Genomic DNA, 15,363 nt, shown 5'->3' with positions numbered 1-15,363 from the left:
TACGAAGTGGGATAAACAAAGAGATCCACAAGCAGACACATCATAGTAAAAATACTGAAAATCAAAGACTAGGAGAAAATCCTGAAAACAGCAAGAGAAAAAACAACTCATCAACTACAAGGAAATTCTAATAAGATTAACAGCTTACTTCTCAGAAGAAACAGAAGCCTGAGAGAGGGGAATAACATACAAAGTGCTCAAAGAAAAAAATGTATCAACCAAGAATCCTAAATCCAGCAAAAATGAGATGAAATAAAGATTTTCTGAGATAAACAAAAACTGAATTTGAATTTGTTGCTAGCAGACCTTCCTTATAATAAATACTAAAGGAAGTTCTTGAGGCTTCTTGAGGCTGAGAGCAAGGGAACCAAGGCAGTAATTAGATTTCACATAAAAAAGTACCAGTAAATGTTAATCATGAAAATTTTAAAAACAGTATGAATGCATTTTTTTGTTTCCTTTCATAACTGATATATAAAGCAAGTAAAATAATATTTAAAAATGCAATATTTGGCCTTTAACATAGAGAAGTGTAATATCTGTGTAATATATTTTCCAATAACCTCACAAAGGAGGTAGATGGGAGGAAAACTGTATTGGGTAACAAAATAATTGAACATGTTGTAGTGGATTGAATTGTGTAGTGCAATTTGGATATGCTCTTAGTCTTGGTCCACATTCTGGTGGGTGTGGTCTCATAAATCAGATCTCTACAAGATGTTACTTCAGTTAAGGTGTGCCCCAACTGAATCAGGTTGGCTTTAATCCAGATTACTGGAATCATTTATAAGCAGAGTGAAATTCAGATGGAGAGAGAAGCCAAGGGAGCAGTCAAAAGCCAGATGCCAACAGAACCTGGAAGATAAGGAAAACATCACTGCATGCATTACCATGTGATGGAAAAGTCAAGGATCTCCAAAGATTGCCAATCAGCCAGAAGATACTGATCCTGAGAGGAAGCAATCCTTCTAGCCTCTAAAACCTTAAGACAAGAAATTCCTCTAGTTAAGACAAACCATTGTGTGGTATTTGATTTAGTATCTAGAAAACTAAAACAAATGGTAAAGTAAAATTTGTAACAATGTATGATTGGGTTTGTAGCATTAATGATGTAATATAAAAAATAAATAATACCATGAAAGGAGAAAGGATATAGAATTATAAAGGAGTAACATTTCTATTTATTACTGGAAGTAAACTAGCATAAATTTGAAGAAGATTTTAATAAATTAATACTTAAATGTAAACTCTGGAGCAAACTCTAAAAGTAAACTAAAAAATATACTGAAAAAATCATTAAAGAAACTAAAATCCCCCATTAGAAAATATTCATTTAATGTAAAAGTAAAAAGTAAATAAGAAGAGAGGAATCAAAGTAGGGAAAAAATGACATGAGACATATAGAAAACAAAAATTAAAATGGAAGACATAACTCCAACTAAGACAAGATTAATATTAAATTTGAATGGATTAAACAATCCAATCAAAGGCAATGATTATGGTTAGAGAGATGGAAGAAGATGGCAGCATAGAGAGGAGTGGAAGCTAGTTAGTCCCCTGGAACAACTAATAAACAACCAGGAACAACTAGTAAATAATCTGGAATAACTGCAGGGAGACAAATGTGACTGTCCACTCATCATACACTAACCTGATTGAGAGGAATGCCTGAGATCACAGCATAAAATCTGTAAGTAAAACTGCAGATCCAAGATGGGAACCCCTCCCCCCATGACCCAAACTGCAAAGCCTTGTGGTGCTAGAGAGCAGCTCTCTCTGAGCAAGCAAATATAGCTCAGCTGAGTTCCATCTGAGGTTTTAATTAACAAACATGGGCTGCTCAATAAAAGGCTACAAATCCCCAACAAGCAGACAGAGGCTTTTGGTGATGACTGACTCTGGAGAGCCAGAGGGTGGCCATGGACTGGCCCTGAAGGGGGCTTTCTGTCCCTTTTTCAACTCAGTGGAAAAAGCCTCAGCCATTTTCAGTTGCCAGCACTCTGACCCAGACAAGGGTGGAGATAGCACAGGCAGTCTTCAAATGCTAATGACCTTTCCCTAGGGTGGTTATCTTCTCTAAGAGGAAAGAAGTGGGGCCAACTCTACTACTCACCTTCCATTCAGAACAAGACCTGAGAGCCTGGGGGAAAACAGCCATGGGCCACACTTCCTTACCCCAGTCTGGAGCTAAAGGCAGACAGGCACCAACTGCTGGGCAGAAAAGCACAGTGACTTGAGGCCTCACAGGGTGCACCAATCTTCTAAGACACCCACAAGGAAACAGGATACTATGCCCCTTTTCAAAGACCTGAGCCCATTCTGGTCTGGGAAAACCTGATTGGGGTAACCATGGAAACCAGATGCCTAGACAACAGAAAACTGCAACCTACACTAAGAAAAATGAAGTTATGGCCCAATCAAAGAAACAAACTTATACTTCAGCTGAGACACAGGAATTTAAACAACTAATACTAAATCAATTCAAAAAGTTTAGGGAAGATATGGCCAAAGAGATGAAGCATATAATGAAAACACTGGGCTTATGTAACATAGAAATTGAAAGTTCAAAAACAACTGGCAGAATCTATGGAAATGAAAGGCACAACACGAGATGAAAGACACAATGGAAACATACAACAGCAGACCTCAAGGGGCAGAAGAAAACACTCAGGAACTGAAGAACAAGGCACCTAAAAGCCTACACAAAAAAGAGCAGATAGAGAAAAGAGTGAAAAAATACGAGCAACATCTCCAGGAACTTAAGGACAAAATAAAATGCAGGAATGTACATGTCATTTGTGTCCCAGAAGGAGATGAGAAGGGAAAAGGGGCAGAAGAAATAATAGAGGAAGTAATCAATGAAAATTTCCTATCTCTTCTGAAAGACATAGAATTACAGATCCAAAAGGAGCAGCATATCCCAAACAGAATAGATCTGAATAGGCCTACACCAAGACTTAATAATCAGATTATCAAACATCAAAGATAAGGGGAGAATCCTGAAAATAACAAGAGAAAAGTGATCCGTCACTTACAAAGGAAGCTTGATAAGACCATGTGCAGATTTCTCAATAGAAACTATGGAGGCAAGAAGGAAGTGGGGTGATATAATTAAGATACTGAAAGTGAAAAACAACCAACCAAAAATCCTATATCTGGCAAAACTGTCCTTCAAATGAGGGCGACCTTAAACTATTCTCTGACAAACAGACAATGACAGAGTTTGTGAATGAGACACTTGCTCTACAGGAAATAGTAAAGAAGTACTGCAAACAGAAAGGGAAGACAGGGGTGAGAGGTTTGGAAAACAATTTGGGGAGATAGTAGCACAGCAATGTAAGTGCACTGAGCAAAGATGACTGTGAGCATGGTTGAAAGAGGAAGGTTAGGACCATTGGGACACCAGAACAAAAGATGCAAGTCAAAGACTGGGACTGTATAACTCAATGAAACCTAGGGTGCCCAATGATTGTAATAAAAGGTACAAATATGTTTTTACATGAGAAAGAACAAATGAATGTCAACATTGCAAGGTGTTAGAAATAGGGTAGGATTGGGGGAAAATACAGTCCTTGCAAACAAGAGACTATAATTAACAGGAAAAAAAAAGACAGTGATTGTTCGACTGGATAAAAAACCTGATTCAAGTCTATGCTGTCTACAGGAGATACATCATGAATTCAAAGATACAAATACATTGAAAATACAGAGGTGAGAAAAGATATATTATAAAAACAGCAACCACAAGAAAGCTGGATTTGCTATACTACTATTGGAAAAATAGTCTCTACAACAGCAATGAAAAGTTATTAGAGACTAAGAGGGATTTGAATGATAAAATAATCAATTTATCAGAAAATTATAACAATTATAAATATATATATGCACCCAATTACAGATCACCACAATACATGAAGTCAAAGCTGACATAAATGAAGGGAGAAATAGACACTTCAACAATAATAGTTCAACACTTTGATACCCCACTTTCAATACTGGATAGAATATTTAAAAGGCCAAAAAGAAAATAGGAGATTGTAACAACACTGTAAACCAACAAGACTTAACAGATATCTATAGAACACCAAAACAATAGAAGTTACTCTCTTCTCAGTGCTCATGGAATATTCTCCAAGATTTACCATATGCTAGGCCATAAAACAAACTTCCATAAATTTTAAAGAATAAAAATAATTTGAAGTTGTCTTCCACCATGGAATGTTATTAGAAATTAATAATAGGAAAAAGATTGGGAAACTCACAAATATGTGGGCATTAAGTAACATACCACAGGGAAAAAATAAAAGTGAAATTATAAAATACTTTTAAGATAAATTAAAAATGGAGGCAGCAAACCAAAACTTATGTGATACATCTAAAGTAGTGCCCAGGGAAAATTTATAGGTATAAATACCCATATTAAGAAAACAGCAAAATCTCATATCAGCTACTAATCTTCAACCTAAAGGTTGAAAAAAGAAACAGAAGAGAAAACTAAAACTAAAGCAAGCAGAGGGAAAGAAATAATAAATGTTTGAGTAGATGTAATGAAATAGAGAATAATGAAGAATCATTTGATGTGGCAGATTGTATGGTTGTCTTATTTTTAAAAATTGCCACAACCACTCCAAACTTTAGCAACCACCACCCTGTCAGTCAGCAGCCATCAACACAAGGGAAGACCCTCCACCATTAAAAAAAATAAAAGTAGACTCACTGGAGGCTTAGGTGATGGCTAGCATATTTTAGTAATAAAGTATTTAAGATTCAGGTATGCACCTTGTTTTTGTAGACATAACTCTATTGCACACTTAGGCTACAATATAGTGTAAACATAACTTTTATATGCACTGGGAAACCAAAGAAATTCATGGGTTTTGCTTTATTGTGATATTTGCTTTATTTCAATGGTCTAGAACTGCACCTTCAGTATCTCCAAAGTTTGTATATTTATAGACTTGTAATAAATAATCTAAAAATTAAGTGAAGAACACAATTCTCACATTAAAAAAATAAAATTATTATAGTAATAAATTTAACAAAAGAAGTGGATGATTTGTATTCTTAAAAGTATCATACTAGAGAACACTAATAATCCTTAAAAAGAAGAACAAAAGAGGAAGACTCACACTTTCAGATTTTAAAACTTGCTATAAAGCAATGGTAATCAGAGTAGTATGGTATAGGCAAAAGGATGTACATATAGAACAATATAATACAATTGATAGCTCATATATAAACTCATATATAGTCAATTGATTTTCACCAAGTATTCTGAGATAAGTCAGTGAGGAAAGAATAGTAACTTCATCAAATGGTGCTGAAACACCTGAATTGCCACAATCAAAAAATGATGTTGGACCCATACCTCACAGCATATACAAAAGTTAACTAAAAATCAATCAAAGACCTAAATGTAAGAGCTAAAATACAATACTTGCAGAAGAAAACAGAGGGGTAAATATTCATGACCTTGGATTTTGCAAAAGATTGTTAGGTCTGACTCCTAAAGTACAGGCAACAAAAGATAATGTAGATGAATGAGACTACATCAAAATGAAAATTTTATGTTTCAAAGCACAGTATCAAAAAAAGAGATAATGCAACCCTAAATGGGAGAACATATTTGTGAATCATATTTGTGATAACAGACTTGTATCTAGAAATATATATATATATATGTATGTGTGTGTGTGTGTGTGTGTGTATATATATGTATATGTATATGTATATGTATATGTATATGTATACATATCTTACAACTGAATGCTGAAAGACAAAAATCCAATTAAAAATGTACCAAGAATCTGAACACATTTTTCCCCCCTAGGTGATATACAAATGGCCATTAAACTCATGAAAAGATATTTTAGATTTTTGGCTGCTCAAAGAAATACCACACATTGGGTTGGCTTAACAACAGGGATATACTGGCTCACAATTGCAGAGGCTAGAAGGATTTCTTTCTATGAAGTCGGTATCTTCTGGCTGACTGCCAATCTTTGGGGTTCCTTGGCTTTTCTATTACATGGCAATATGCATGGCATTTCTTCTCCTTTCTTTTCCAGATTCCATTGACTTCCAGCTTCTTACTTCTTTATGGCTTCTTTTTCTGTGTCCAATTTCTTACGCTTATAAGGATGTCAGCCATATTGTATTAAGGCCCATCCTCGTTTAGCTTGGACCCATCTTAACTAATGATATCTTCAAAGTTACTATTTACAAATGGGTCACACCCACAAGACCAGGTGTTGGGGCCTAAATATACTTTTTGTGGGGGACATGATTCAATCCCCAATAGATGCTCAACATCATTAGTCATCAGGGAAATACAAATCAAAACAACTGTGAGTTATAAATTCACACTAGCATCATAAAGTCAGATATTTAATAAATGCGAAGATATGGAGAAATTGGAACCTTCATACACAGGTGATGGGAATAAAAACTGATGCATCCAGTTTGGAAAACAACATGACGTTCCTTCAAATGATTAAACATAGAGTTACCATATGACCCAGCAATTCCACTCCTAGGTATATACTGAAGAAAAATGAAAGTATGTGTCCATGCAAAAACTTGTATCCAAATGTGTATATTAGCTTTAGTGATGAAAGCCAAAAGGTGGAAATAATCCAAATGTCCATCAATGGATGAATGGGTTGAAAAGAAAGTAATATATCTATACAACATTGTCTCAGTTTTCCTGGTATGCTCTGACAAATATCACAAAATTGGTTGGCTTAAGCAATAAGAATTTATTGCTTCATAGTTTTGGAACCTAGAAGTTCAACATCAATATATTGGCAGGGCTTCTTTTCTGTGAGTCTGCATCATTCTGGTCATCCTCCATCACATGGTTTTCTCATTCTCTCTGTGTCTGCTCCTCTAGTTTCTACAGACTTCTGGCTTCCACTGACTTTTAGCTTCTACTGATTGAACTGCATCCAAATCTCCTCTGCTTAACAGGAATCCAGCCCACTCTGACTCAATTTGATCTCATCTAAATAGGATCTTTTAAGATCCTATTCACAATTAGTCCACACCTTAACTAATAATAATACCTTTAGCGGTCCCATTACAAATTATTCACATACTTAGTATGGGGGATTAGGTCTTTAGCATGCCTTTGTAGGTGATGTAAATCAATTTCCACAAAATGGAATATTTTTTGATCATAAAATTGAATGAAGTATAACTAAAACTTCAATGAAACTTGAAAACATTATGCTAAGTGAAAGAAACCTGTCACAAAAGTCCATGACTCTATGCTTCCATTCACATGAAAGTCTAGAATAGGAAAATCTACATAGAGAGAAGAAGATTAGTGGTTTCTTAGTTATGGGATGGTGGGAGTGAGTGGATAGGGAGATGATAGCTAAAGGGTGTGAATTTTCTTTATGAGGTGATGAAATGTTCTAAAATTTACTCTGGTGATGTTTACACGTTTCTGTGAATACGCTAAAAACCATCGAATTGTACCTTTAAAAAGTGTTAATTGTGTGTTATTTGAATTATATTTCAGTGTTTTTTAAATTAAAAAAACAAGTTCACAGAGAAAGAAACAAATTGATAGTGATGAAAGATTGACTAGGGGGACATGAAGGAGCTTGTGATTGTGCTACAGATGGTACAAGTTATTCACTTAAAATTTTCTCACTTTGCTGTTTGTATCTTACACCTCAAATTTTGCTGTGTGTATGTTACACCTCAAATTTTAAATAAAAAGTACATACAAAGGAAAAAAAAAACAAAATATACCAAAGTTGTCTAAATGAAGTCTACACTCCTACAGGAAAATCAACCTAGAAAACATATTTAGATAGTTTTTATTGTAATGAATGTTTACTTTATTATCTGAAATATATTATTGGATAGTGTTTTTAACTATCCTTGGTGATTTAATTGCCTAGAGTGAAACTTTAATTTTAAAGTGGTTTACTTCTATGTGGAATTGAACAAACCATAAGAAAAAAACATACCTGAAAGAAAAATGAATGCTGATGAAAGAAATCAAGAAGATCTAAATAAATTGATAAATACACCCTGTTAAAAGAATGGACACCAAGGATAATTGTATAATATGTGCATATATTTCAATAAACCTGAATTTAATTTAAAAAAAAAAAAAGAATGGAAGACTTAACGTAGTAAAGACATGTTTCACCAAATATATCTATAGGTTTATTGAAATTTCCATCAAAATCCCAGCAGGTTTCTTTATGGACATAAGCATGCTCACTCTAAAAATTATGTGGAGATGTATAGACCCAAGAATAGTTAAGCAATTTTGAAGTGGAATAAATGGTAGGAATCACTATAATTGATATTATGGCTTACTCTATAGCTTTCATAATCAAGACTAGCTGATATGATCAGAGAAATTTACATAGAACAATGGAACAGAATAAAGAACTCACATATAGGCTCAAGTAAATATGTGCAACTAATCTTTGAAAAAGTGCTAAAGCAATTCAATGGAAGGAAAACTTTTTCAAAAAATAATACTGGAGGAACTGGATATCCTTAGGAAACAAACAAACAAACAAAAATCTTTACAAAGCCTCACACCTAATACAAGAATTAACTCAAAATGACACTTACACTTAAATGTGAGACATAAAGCTCTAAAACTTTTTTTTGGGGGGGGGAAGAGAAAATCTTTGGGATATAGGACTAAGAAAAAAGTTCTTAGATTTGATACAAAAGCATCATCAATAAAAGGAAAAAAATTGATAAAGTAGACCTCTCCAAAATTCTAAATTTTACCATATGACAATCTTGTGAACTGTTTGAAAAGACAAGCAGCAGACTGGCAGAGTTTTTGCTAAATATGTATCTTAAAAAGGACTTTTATATAGCATATATAAAGAATTCTCAAAACTTAAAAGTAAAAGAAACCAAATATTTCAATTTTTAAAAGTTGGCAAAGCATGTAAACAAATATTTTATCTAAGAATATATATGGGTGGCAAGCAAGAAGATGAGATGTTCAATATCATTAGCCATTAGGGAAATGCAAATAAAATCACAATTTGATATCACTTTGCAACTATCAGAATGGTTAAAATAAAACATAATGATAAAACCAAATGCTGACAAGGATGTGATAAAACTGTGTCACTCATATATTGCCAGTGAGAATGTAAAATAGTACAGTAGTAACTCTAGAAATGAGTACAGCACTTTCTTCAAAAAAACTCAACAGGCACCTCTCATACAGCCCAGCAACTGCACTCTTTGGAATTTATTTGAGAAAACTGACAAGTTATATTCAGACAACAACTTGCATATACATGTTCACAGCAACTTTATTTGTAATAGCCTAAAACTATTAGTTCTGTCTTAGTTTCCCAGGCTGCTGTGACAAATACCATGCTATAGATTAGCTTAAAAGCAGGAATTATTTGGCTCATGGTTTGGAAGCCTGGAAGTCCAAAATCTAGGCATCAACAAGGTCATGATTTCTTCCCAAATTTGGCAGTGTTCTGGTGTTGGCTTGCTGCAATCCTTGAGGTCTGTTGGTTTGCATCTCTGTCTCTGGTCACATGGTCATCTCTCTCTACTGTGCCTGCTCTTCAATTTTCTGCTGATCCATGGCTTCTTACTCCTCTCCTTACAACTTTTTCTCTATAAGACCTTCAGTAATATAGGTAAAGGTCTACTCTGAATTCAATGGGCCCATAACCAAATAGTATCTTAGAAGATCCTATTCACAAATAAGTTCAAACCCATAGAAATACATGCTAAGATTAAGCATGTGAGCATAAGGTTTTGGGGAAAATAGTGGAGTAGGGGGATCCAGGACTCACTCCTTCCAAATCAGCTAGTAAGCTGGCAGGAACTGTCTTATAAACTGTTATGGGGCCCCAGATAACAGAAGAACACTATACAGCATCTATGAAGAGCATGATGAGGATGATGAAAAATTGTGGTCAAATACTGAAGGTAGTTTTTCCATGTGATGGTTGCCGGTGTCCATCACCTACTCTCACAATGGGCTGCATTGGGATCCAGTCCCTAGCTATATGCTGCTGTCAGAGAGGGACATAAAAATCCTCTTCTACAAGAATGGGGTGGGGCATACCTGAGCACTGAACTTGGCATTTGATTAGTGAATTTAGGTTGCTGGTTCCTGGCTCTGAGCCGATATTTCAATACACACTGGAAAAAAGTGGTAGTGACCATTTTTTAAACCCTGCCCCCAATAGGGGTGATGCCACGAGGGTTTAAAGACATAGTACCTTCTTAGAGCTGTGGGGAACAGTTTGCTGAAGGGTACCATCTGGGCAGGCCAGGAAAGCACAGCTTCAGGAAGCTGTTAAAATGCCTTTTGGTGTCTTTTCTGAACCTTTCCCCAGGGCACTTTGTAGCTGGTCTGAGCCCCTTTCATGAGTCCCTGTGCCTGTTTTGGCTGGGAAATATTAATGAGGGAAAGTCCTTTCTGGGTTACCCTTCTTCTAGGCAAAAGCAGCTGGGGACAATGAAAGGAGTGAAAACAAATCAAAACTGTAGAGGCAAAACAAATACAAATAGAACAGATCAATTTCCATAAAAGGAACACAGGAAAAGAAGCTTTCTCAGGGTGGGGGGGGGGTGTAAACAATTGCACATGAAAGGCAATGTTGAGAAGGTAATTTATAGTCCTAATCATCTACATTAAAAATGAAGAAAGACCTAAAATCAAAGACCTAATGGCACACCTGGAGGAAATATAAAAGGAAAAACAAACTAATCCCAAAGGAAGCAGAAGGAAAAAAATAACAAAAATTAGAGCTGGAACAAATGAAATTGAGAATAAGAAAATAATAGAGGAAATTAATAAAATTGACAAGCCCTTAGCTAGATTGACAAAGGAGGATATTATGAACAGCTGTCTGCCAAAAAATTATACAATGTAGACGAAATGGACAAATACCTAGAACCAAACAAACTACACTGACTTGAGAAGAAATGGAAGATCTCAACAGACCAATTACAAGTAAAGAGATTGAATTAGTCATCAGAAATTTATCAATAAGAACAACAAAAAGCCCAGGACCAGATGGCTTCATATATGAATTCTACCAATCATTCCAAGAAGAATTTATACCAATCTTGTTCAAACTCATCCAAGAAATTGAAGAGTATGGAACACAATCCAAGTCATTCAATGAGGCCAATATCACCCTAATACCAAAACCAGATAAAGTCACTACAAGAAAAAAAAATTGAAAACCACTTTCCCTAATGAATATAGATGGAAAAAAAACTCAATAAAATTCTTGTAAATTGAATCCAACAGCACATTAAAAGAATTATACACCATGATCAAGTGGGTCTTACCCCAGGTATGCAAGGGTGGTTCAACACAAGAATATCAATTAATGTAATACATCATATTAACAAACTGAAAGGGAAAAACTACATGATCATCTCAATTGATGCAGAAAAGACATTTGACAAAATACAGTATCCTTTCTTAATGAAAATTCTTTGAAAGATAGGAATAGAAGGAAACCTCTTCAATATGATAAAGGGCATATATGAAAAACCCACTTAATGGTGAAAGCCTGAAAGATATCCTGCTAAGATCTGCAACAAGACAAGGATGCCCACTGTCACCACTGTTATTCAACATTGTGCTTGAAGTTCTAGATAGAGCAGTTAGGTAAGTGAAGTAAATAAAAGATATCCAGATTTGAAAGAAAGAAGTAAAACTTTCACTATTTGCAAATGAAGTGTTAGTGTATAGAGAAAGTCCTGAATAATTGAAAACAAAGTTACTAGAGCTAATAAATGAGTTCAGCAATGTGGTACGATAGAAGAACAGCAGGTAAAAATCAGTAGCATTTCTATACATTAGTAATGAGCCATCTAAGGAGGAAATCAAGAAAAAATTCCATTTAAAATAGCAATAAAAGAATCAAATACCTATGAATAAATTTAGCCAATGATGTGAAAGACTTATACACAGAAAACAATAAAACATTGCTAAAAGAAAACAAAAAGACCTAAATAAATGGAAGGACATTCCATGTTCATGGATTGGAAGACTAAATATCATTAAGATGCGAATTCTACCCAAAATGATTTACAGACTCAATGTTATCCCAATCAAAATTCTAACAGCCTAATTTACAGAAATGGAAAAGCCAATTACAAATTTATTTGAAAAGGTAAGATTCCATGAATAGATAAAAATATCTTGAATATATAAAATGAAGCTGGAGGACTCACTCTTGCTGACTTAAAGCATATTACATAGCTACAGTGGTCCAAAGAGCATGGTACTGGCATACAGACAATTATATTAACCAATGGAATTGAATTGAGAAATCAGAAATAGATGCTCACATTTGCAGACAATTGGTATTTCACAAGCTTGCCTAGTCCACTCAACTGGGAAAGCATATTCTCTTCAACAAATAGTGCTGGGAGAACTGGATTTCCATACACAAAAGAATGTAGGCTTCCCCCTCTCACACCATGCACAAAATTAACTCAAAAATAGATCAAAATCCTAAATATAAGAACCAGGGCCATAAAACTCCTAGAAGAAAATGTAGGGAAGAATCTTTAAGATCTTGTGGTAGGAAATGGTTTCCTAGACTTTACACCCAAAGCACGAGTAGTGAAAGAAAAAATAGATAAACGAGTCTTCCTCAAAATTAAAAAAAAAAAAAAAAAAATTGTTCCTCAAAAGACTGTTAAAAAAGTGAATGGACAGCCTGCTGAGTGGGAGAAAATATTTGGAAACCACGTATCTGAAAAGGGTTGGATATCCAGAATATATAAAGAAATCCTACAACTCAATATTAAAAAGACAAATAACCTAATTAAAATTGGCAAAAGGCTTGAATAGATGTTTCTCCAAGGAGAATATATACTTGGCTAAAAATCACATGAAAAGACACACAGCATCACTGGCTATTAGAGAAATGCAAATCAAAACAACAATGAGATATCATTTCACGCCTACTACAGTGTCCACTATTAATCAACTGTAAATGTTGAAGAGGATGTGGAGAAATAGGAACACATTCATTGCTGGTGGGAATGTAAATTTATGTATCCACCATGGAAGACAGCCTGTTGGTTCCTCACAAACCTAAGTATGGAATTACCATATGATCAGGCAATCCTGCTACTAGGTATAAACTCAGAAGAACTGAAAGCAGGGTCTTGAACAGACATTTGCACACCAATGTTCATAGTGGCATTATTCACAATTGCTGAAAGATGGAAGCAACACAAGTGTCCGTCAATGGATGAATGGATAAATAATATGTGGTGTGTGTGCATGTGTGTGTGTGTGTGTGTGTGTATATATATGATGCAATATTATTCAGCTGTAAAAAGGAATTACATCCTGATGCATGAGACTATATGGATGAACCTTGAAGACATTATCTTGCATGAAATAAGTCAGACACAAAAGGACAAATACTGTGAGATCTCTCTGTTGTGAACTAATTATTATAAGCTAGCTCATGGAGTTATATTCTAGAGAAGAAGTTACCAGGTGATAGATTGGGATTAGAGAAGGGAGATTTGATGCTTCATTTGTACAGAAATTCTATTTAGGCTGATGATAAAAATTTGGAAATGGATGATAGTGATGGTAGCACATTATTGTGGGTGTAACCAACAACACTGAACTTTACTGGTGAATATGGTTAAAAGTGGAATCTTTAGGTTATGTATTACTAGAATAGAAATTAAAAGATAAAACATAAGTCTGTACAGCACAGTGAACCCTATTATAGTTGATGGTCTATTGTTAACAGTACAAGTATGAGAATGTTCTTTCATTGGCTATAGCAAATGTATGACAAGGTTGTAATAATAGAGTGATATATGGGAAAATACACCTAATGTAAATAGTGGATGACAGAACCATTTTAATAATGTTTCATCAATTGTAACTAAGGTAACTTGTTGAACATACAATTAAAAAAATTTGTCATCAATAGTACCAAATATTCCACACCAATGTAAGATGTTGGCAGTAGAGTCATGTATTTTATGTTTTGTAAACTTATAACTTCTTTAATGAAAAAAGAAATTTTAAGAATATGCCTTTTTCCTGAATAATAATTCAATCTACCACATCTTTCAATAGATAAGTGGTTAAAACAAATTGTGGTACACCTATGCTTTGCAATCTTACACAGCACTAAAAAGGAAAACGATATAAGCCACAAATTGGATGGATTGCAAGGAATTATATTGAAGGAAAAAAGCCAATCCCAAAATGTTACATTCCATGTTATTCCATTTATAATGTTCCTGAAATTACCAAAATTGTAGAATTGGAGAAGAGATTAGTTATTACCAGGGGTTAGGGAGTGAAGGAGGAGTTGAGGTGGCTGTGGCTATAAAATTTAAGTAGCACCAGGGAACACTGTGATGGAACTATCCCCCATCTTGACTGGTAGTGGTCACATGAATCCACACATGTGATAATGTTTCAAATTAGTGCATGCAAAATTGGTAAGGTATGAATAAGATCAGTACTCAATTTCAAGTTCTTGGTTGTTACATTGTGCTATAATTACACAAGATGCTGCCATTGGAGAAAACTTGTTGAAGGGTATATGGAATCTCTCTGCATTATTTTTTATAATTCCATATTAATCTGCAATTATTTCAAAATAAAATTGTAAACCTACAACTTCTCTAATAAAACTAACTAAATAAAAAGCTCTAAAAAAGAGAATGGAACATCAGCGGGATATCAGTAAGAGACTGGATATCACAATACTAAACAAGCACACACCATAAGCTACAGTGTTGAGAACTTGTGTAATATTCAAATAACATTTTCATTATTCTTTGTGCTTACAAAATTTTCTGTAACAATTGTTTTATTTTTTCTTAAATAGTTGGAAGAAAACATGTCATCTCAGTCTGAAGTTTAATTTGTGAGGAAGATGATTCACTTTGATAGATACACACTTATTCAATTTTTCTACTTCCTTTTGAGTTAGTATTGGTAACTCAATTTATATTCCATTTGAAATACAGCCATTTCATCTAAATTTTAAATAACTTAATATCCTCTTACAAACATTTTGATATCTATAGGTTCTGTACTTATGTTCTCTTTTGTATTCCTGCTATGTATTAGTTTATCTTTCACTCTTTCTAACACTCTCTTCTTTCACTAGTCTGGTCAGGGGTTTATAAATATTATCAGTTTGGAGTTTTACAAATATTAGTTGTTTTTTTTTTAAACCTAACTTTTGGCTTAGATGTCTCTACTATTGATTTCAAGCTTAATTTAAATATAATTAAAAATATTTCTGAATTTGCTCATTTCTGAAAATATTGAGCATTGAATTATGGTCAAGCTTATTGCCAATGTTAAAAAATTTCCTG

This window comes from Choloepus didactylus, chromosome 1, assembly GCF_015220235.1.
Source record: "Choloepus didactylus isolate mChoDid1 chromosome 1, mChoDid1.pri, whole genome shotgun sequence".
In the NCBI taxonomy this organism is placed as follows: Eukaryota; Metazoa; Chordata; class Mammalia; order Pilosa; family Megalonychidae; genus Choloepus; species Choloepus didactylus.
The sequence above is the reverse complement of the archived record's forward strand: the minus strand, read 5'-3'. Positions refer to the sequence as shown.